The following is an 8,077-nucleotide window of genomic DNA, read 5'->3' on the forward strand; positions in this document are numbered from 1 at the left end:
CACTTCTCATCGGTCGATCTCAAAGCACTCGTAAAGGTAAGCACTGGTGGTGGCACTGCTTCTGAAGGAGAAGCAAAGGCATGGAGATCTATCAAAAGCCGGTGGTAGAATGGAGAGTATAGCCTGGGTCTCGTGAGCCACATGATCTAGGACGTTCGTGTATGCTTTCAGTGCTAATAGATGCTGTAGAAAACCCGAAGTTAGAAGCACAGATGAGATGTTTTTATGTACACGTATAATTTCACCATTTTAATTTCTTCTTTCAAAGAGAGTTACATCTCTAATCTCAAGTTCAGCAAATAGAGAGAACAAGCTGTAAACAGTATCCCCTAGTCTATCATTTAGATGGACTTTTCCTATAGAGCACAAGATTGACTGTTTTGTGCAGCTGAGTTGGGGAAGGTTTTCTCCCCACTCCGAATGCCTTTTTGGCTACACTTTTGCATCTGTTCCTTATGTACCTAATGTAATGTCTTTACTTCTTTGTTTCTGTCTTTAAGACCTAAGAAAAATAGCCAGCCTCTACAATTGTCAAGTTGCATTCTGTAACCGCTGGCCACCAGCTTTGGGTCTTTTAGGTATCAGTGACCATAAGTCCTTAGACTCTAGATATATATCACCTCTCCCTGGCTCTGTTTTAAGATTATTATAAACTTAGACCTTCAAAGATTTTATCAATCTCATGACTTCTTTGCCCAGAACAAAGACCTCTTTACTGGCTTCAATAGCTTTTTTTATATAGTGCCATCCTTTAAATAATCCACTAAAACTTTTAGTGGCTTAGGAAAACAGCATAGCCATTCCAAAAAACTGCCTTGAAATGGGTCACCAGTTCAAAGACAGAATGCCCTTATGTCTCACGAGAAATTCAGACCCACCAGTGATGTGAAATAGGAGCAACTTGAGCCCCATGGGGATAAAATCCCCAGTGAATTTCTAAGTTGCCAACTCTTTTATTTTTCTCTAGACAGCCGCAACTCTGCTTTGGGATCTCCTCTCTCATTTTTAATTAACTGCATCTCCTTGGCCTCCCTCCTACAATTCTCTGTGGCCACTTAGGCATGTACAAAATACTGCCGCTCAGGTCATCTGCCTGGCCCACCAAGATGACTCGCCACATGGACCAGTCCTCTGCTTGACTCCTACCATGGGCTCTCCTTATTTAACCACATCTAGCTGAGGCTTTGCATGTTCATTATTAAAACTTTGACTGCTTCTCTCCACACTTGTAGCAGCTGCCATGCTGCCCCCATGCTCCTCAGCAATGTGAGGAATCTTACCCGTCTGGTTATCAACCCCTTACGCAAACACCGTCTTCTTGGGCATCTCCAGTGCATCAAACACCTTTCCAGGGCTGATCTGAAAAGTCATTACCTGCTCCTTGAAATCTCTCCTCAGGACCACAGGTGGGGTTCCTGCAGGAAAGAAAAGATCCAATTTGTGAGCAAATGGTACTTATTTCTAATGATTACAAATGCACATATTGTTTGGAGCCAATGTTGATGAGTACACACCCCTCTCTTTATACATCACTCAGTATCTTAGGTCCTGATACTAAGCACATGGGATAGCCTCCATGCTTAAAGTAGGCCTACACTTGTAGATGTGGCTGATCCAGGGGCCACATATGGTCTATAAGGCAGACGCTATTCCTACTATAATTCTGTCCATTGAAAGTAGAATCTGGTCTGTAACATCGTATGCTGTGGGGAGCAGCTATTGGGTAGGGACAGAAATGGCTGAGCTAAGCTTATTCTGTGCCTTCCTTGAATGCAGTTAAGTCCCAGGACATAATAATGGCAATCATCAGGGATCGTCTTGGTGTGCCAAGAAAATGCAACAATAACACTACCAAGTTATTTCAGTTACGCTCTGTTTAAGAAACTTTAACCCACTGTTTTTCCCTCTTCTTGCTTTTTTCCCCCCATCTTTGGAATTTTTATTTCAGTAAATTACTGTCTTAAAAGAGCCACTTTGGCTTTCTTCAGCCAATGTAGGTTATGACTGCTAAAAACCACTAAAGCTAAAGGCTTGACTTTAAGACCATGTTTACAGCCTGTTCTCTTCCAGGTGCATCCCTGAACTGCTGTTTGCCAAGAGAGGTAGTAAGTTAGCTGTGTTAGATTGAAGTCAGGCAGAAGGCAGGGTGGATATGCCTTCCAGGGGAAGGCTATTTTACAAGAGCCAAGAGCCACTCTGAAGCCATTGCAACAGCATTCAAGCAGGCAAAATACATGTGTGCAAAATGAAGGGTCTCTTTTGCAAGGTATGCAAAACTCCACTAGAAGAAAGATGGGGTTAAGCTTTCTGATCTGCAGCTAATCTGAAAATGGTTCAGAAGCACTTTTCTGGTAGGGACAATTCAGGCTCCAATTGGCCTGGAGGATGCGAGGTAATGTGGATCCACTTTGTATATGGGACCTTACATCTCCGTTTACAGCTTGAGATACAGTGACTTTGAGTTGCATGACCGTGGTCCATGGACCGTGGACCATGCATTGGCTTTGCGCTGTAATCGGGGAAAGAGAGTGAACTGCTGTTGATGACTGTAAACCCATTGTGGAAGGGGAAACGCCTGTCATTTTTTAAACTGTGGGGCAGTCCTGTTTAATCTGCATTGCTTTACTTGGCTGTTCAACAACAAAAAAAAGCCTCCTAGAGACAATGGCAGTAAAGAAATGGCTGGTTATTGGAGACCCCTGCAGTACCCCACAAAACAGCTCTTCAAAACAAAACCCTGTTCCTCCTTTCCTCTCCCCTTTGTGCTCAGTCCGTTCCTCTCATAGGTTTAGGCTCCGAGGGGGAAGTGGGCTCAACTGTCTGCAGTGGACTCAGGGAGATACTACATGGGAAAACTTTGGCTGTAAGTACATTGTATAACTTAGACCAGTTATTAACCAGGGTACCACCACACCCTGGGGTACTGGGAAATCTTTTTAAGGGTGCTACCCAATATTAGTGCTGTGTTAGGTATGCAAACAATTCCACGTGATTCACAAGATCAACTGGATTTGAGCTGAAATCTCTTGAGAGCATCAAAATACTCTGACCTGTTGTGGCCCTTCTGACTTCTTTGCAACAGAAGAATAGCTCTATTATTTTTCCATAGTCAAAAAACAAATGGAAGCTAAAAGCTGGCATTTTCTGAGGGATATCTGGAGTCTGGCAAGAAGCATCTCAAACCTAAAAAGATTGAGAATCGTTGGCTTAGAGCGAAGTAGCTTGGAGACGCAAAGAGAGCTGGAAGTAGTCTGAAAACGGGGGTGGGAAGTAAGGGAAACGAAGGACATATGCAAATTGCCTCTGGTAAATGTAAGGGAGGTGACTGTGCTTCATGAAAATATTGAGGCAGCAAGTCTTTGGTTGTACGAGTGCCACTGAAGGAAAGACTGGCAGCAAAATGCTGGCCATATAGAAGTAAATGCCCATTGACCCTAGCGGGGCCAGCATTTATTCTGGGTACCTACTTCACTCTTTTGGCAAAGCAGCAGATAAGCAGAGATGTGATGGGTCACCCTATACATTAGGCAGTGGCATAACCTATCACCTTAAAATTGGCATTATAATATGCCCATGCCACCCTATGTATGGCCCAGGCCTCAAGCTGCTGCCCCCTTTCACGTCACACTCACTTGGGCTGCTATTTCAAAACCTAGTAAAATTCCTGAGCTGGAACTTGCATTAAAGTGAATTTAACCTTAATTATATTATGATTAAATCAGGGTCTTGCAGCTCCCATGCGCAGAAGGAGCAGAGGCCCAGAAAATGCGCTGTGATATTCATTTGTGAAATAACCCAGAGATGTTGCTGGGACTTTTGAGAGAATATATGGCAGGTATCTCCAAACCCCTTGCACTAATTGATGGGCTCTCTATATATCATCCTAGATAAAGAGCTCTTGTGCAGTAAATGCTGATGTTTAGAACATCCTGATAGTGTTTTGTTAACAAGAAGATAACGGAAGAGCAAGATACGTTTGTTTAGCTGCCTATAGATAAACCCAATAGCGTCTTTGTTAAGTTTTCATGACTGATGGCAAGCACTAAACACGATAAATAATACCCCAGATCCTGATTGGATGCTACTGTAATACAAATTATAAATAATGGTGCTGGACCAGAAAGCTGACCTTTCAATACTGAGGATGTCGGGTTGAGAGCTTTTGATTCCTTGTATTGAGGGACAGGGATTTTTATTTCTATCATAACCCCACATTTCTGAATCTCTGTTGTTCTTCTCAAGATTTAATAAATGCATTGCAATTAAAAAGCCTGTGAATGTAGCATACTGACCCGTACAAAAACTATAAAGATTTTTAACTAATGAATCGTCACTATGGAGATGTTGATTGGAAAATAAAAAGCCGTCTGGCTTTTAGAAGTTGCTCTCTACACAAAAAGCAGGGGAAGCAATGCAAGTCTGAAAGTAGAGCATGTGTGTCTTCCAACACACAGAAGCAAGGGAAAAGATCTCTTACTTCCCTGCAGGCAAAAAAGTCTGAACATTTACAGCTTCTCCCCCTTCCCCAAGGGAAAAAGCTGAGTCAATGAATAGCTAATCTCCCTTCTCCGATTTTCTTTAGAGAGGTGTTGCTGCCTTCTCAAACAACAATTTACTAATTGGCAAGGCCTGTTGTATCAGTCCTGTTACAAAATAAAGAGCAATTATTTAAAGGGGATGGGGCAAATTCTTCCCTGACTCATTTCCAGTGTCATATGGGGAGGGGGAAGAGGGTGTTGCTTTTATTGCCCTTACCTGTTTTATCTTCAAACATTTGCCCACCACCATCAGCCTGTAAGGGGAAAAAAAACACAGCTGCTTTCTGAAAGGATGAGAACTACAAGTAGGGAAATAAAGAGAGCACATCACAAGCAACCAGCAGGGGGAGCAAGCCCAGAAAAGACTGTTTGAAGTCCCCTAAAGTTGAAAACAGAACAAGCTCTAGAAGCTAGGCCACAAAACAACAGCACTTCTTTCAGCTGTTGAAAGGGATTCTATTTATGACCGTATCTTTAATGTAATCTTTTAAAAGAATTTGGTTATTTGGGCTGTTTTTTAAATCCTTTTTCATTTATCAGAAGGACAGAGGAGGAAGTTTGACTCCACCACCGCATTTACACTCACCCTCAAAACCAGCCACAATCGGGACCCATATTAAAAGCTCTGCTGACCCAGAGGTTAGCAAATTCCCAAGCTGAGAATAACGCAAGGTTTGAATTCATGCAAAATAATGAATGGAGCAAGATTTAACAAAGGACGAAATGGCCATTGGCACATGTCCCTTTGATCAAGGGGGTCATTTTTTTAAGATGATAAAAATAAGCGGCTACATCAAGTCCATTTCGTTGGTCTATCTGCACGAGAACTGGATGTCTGAGTTGACTTCACGTTCCAGCTATTGAGTAACTGGGAGAAAGCAGCTTTAAAGTTCAGATTTCCACATTCCACGCAAGAAAAGCCTCACCAAGATGAAACAGTTCCTTGGGGTTTTTAAAGACACTTTCTATTTTTAACTCTTACAGACGAATGAAAGGCCAGGTCTCTGAGTGGGAGAGCAAAAGATCAGAAAATGCCAGCAAAGACGAGCAGACCCCAGTGGTCAGAGCTGTTTGTTAGACACAGGGACCGGCACTGCACCTCGTACCCCCTTGAGATGCTGAAGGAAAGATGAAGCCCGTTGGGTCTCATCTGACGATTGCAACAATCTTCTTTCACTCCTCTTCATGCTTAACTTTAGAATTTAACATAATGCAGCCTGCCAATGCCTCCAGCCAGTTGGGCAAAGCTCATCCAACACGTTATACTGATAAAGATCTTAACAGTCATACAGCACCTTTCATCCAGGGAGATACCAGTGTACTTTACATACTGAGTGAATGTGTACGCACACTTCCATCCAAAAGCAAAACAGGAACACTAGGGCTGCAACTCTCACAAGTGGAGTTGGTTGAGAAATCTTAGTCAAAAGAAGCAGAGAGAGAAAAAAATAATAATATAAAAAGATCAGTCACCTTTTAAAATGTCAAATGTTTCAAAGCTACTTTTCTAATCAACAGTTCCTTATGAGAACATAATGGTAACATGATCTTTGCAAGTGGAGGGGGGAAAGCTGTAGTCACCTGGAAATTGCAGGTTGCATGAACTGGAAGCACCCAGCTTAGATCTAGGAGTCCTTCACTGAGAGCAATCCCAGATCCTTAAGCCAGTGGCCTTTCTGTCACGTAGGCTGCTCTTGCTCTCCCCACTCATCTAGATGTTGAAGGCTGTAGGCCAGATCCGACTTAAGAAGCCTACATCCATTCTGGCCCAACTTGTAAAAACTCTGCAGAACACCTTACCCCATTTCTGAAAGTCCAGGGAAATTCAAAATCGTCCTCCTCTTTGCTGCTATTGGCATTTGACAAAGGCTCCCCCATCTATCTCATTACCTCCACGTGGCCTTGTTTAAACAGGGAGGAAAAGTGCATGCACGCAATTTTAATATTTAAGAAAATGTTATTTAACAATGTAATATACTATTGTGTAAGCACTTGATACACTTATCACCTTTAAACCATGATAGCTGGCACCTTGGCCAACCTTAAAGGGTGGTGAGGCTTTGCTGAGATGTTCTAAGACTGTGGTTCTCAACCTTTTTTGTACCAAGACCCATTTATAAACATCAGTGGTCAGTCCTGACCCAGTAAATAGTTTAACTAGAAAACAGTCCCCTGGCTCTGCCAGTGCCCCTCACTCCCGACCCACTGCCTTCTGCCCCCAGCCCCAGTATGTGGGGCAAGGGAGTGGGTGTGTGGGGCATGGGGAGCCCCAGGCAGCCCCTTGCAGGCTGTAACTCTGCCAGCCTGCAAGGGAAAAACCACGGTTTCCCACATCTTTCTCCTCCAGAGGGGAATCCTTTTTTAAAGCGTGTTGATCCATTTTTAAACTTTTTGTGACCCTCTCATATATTCTTGTGACCCACTGGTTGAGAAACGTCGTTCTAAGATGATGGCACTGGCATAACCTGTGCTTTAAAAGCAGGAGCTCAATGGAGCACAGACACTTTTTGACCAGTCAGTCTCAGAATGTCTCACCAAGCTCCACACACCTTCATCCTCAAACGTTTAACTAAAATGCACAATAAGGGCAGGGAAAGCCACATCCCGTTGAAATCCACACACCGCTTACAAGGACCCTGTGGGTAGATTTTGGGAACCACTAGTTTAAGAAATAGCACAGGGCCCTCACGGGGAAGCAGCAGCCGCAAAAACATCTCATAATCCTCTTCATACAGTTCTGTGCATGATGTGCCTGATGTGGAGGTCTCCACTTGTGGACTTGCAAGGATCTGACATCCAGCCAGTCCATTGCTGAACAATCAGTCATGAAGTGAGTGTCAGACCAAGGGTGACAGTGCACATAACTCCAACTCCTGGACCTGCCTGAGAAAACTATAAACATACATGGGGAAAAAAGGTGACTTGCTCTTTTTCTAATGGGGATTATTTCTTTGCTTCCCCCGAGATCTACCAAACAGGCCACGTGTCGGTTATGGGTTATAGAAGCACAACAATACTGACGGCATGTGTGTGGGGCAATTATTTCCAGACATGCAGGACACAAAAATAACAAGCGGGTTGGCAGTTAATATCTGGGCAAAGGTTAAACTGAAAATATCTGAAAAAGATGTAATAACAAAAGTTGGACCTCAAAATCAAACCAGCACAAGCTCTGAAACATAAGTTACATCCATTCAAAATGTTCCCAGGACAAAAAAAAAGGTTAAACTGGAATAACAGCAGAGAGGAAATACCAGTAATTAAAGAGTAAACAAAACAGCTCAAGTACACTGCAATTATCCTATACAGAGTTACAAAATTCAGGGAAATCAGAGGTAAGGTGAGACTTCAAAGACAGCTAAACAAGTTAGGGAGGGAAAGGTAAAGTGAAGGCAACCAACCACAGTTAACTCTGTCCTTTAGTGATATTATCATGGGGAGAAAATTAATAGCCAAGTGTTTCTTGTTTAACACTTCTAACTGAAGTGCCTTGATCATGTGGCTATTGCAAGGCAGGGCTTCTAGCAGTGGTCTGGTAG

Source organism: Gavialis gangeticus, unplaced genomic scaffold (genome assembly GCF_001723915.1).
Source record: "Gavialis gangeticus isolate Ggan-Ray unplaced genomic scaffold, GavGan_comp1, whole genome shotgun sequence".
Lineage (NCBI taxonomy): Eukaryota > Metazoa > Chordata > Crocodylia > Gavialidae > Gavialis > Gavialis gangeticus.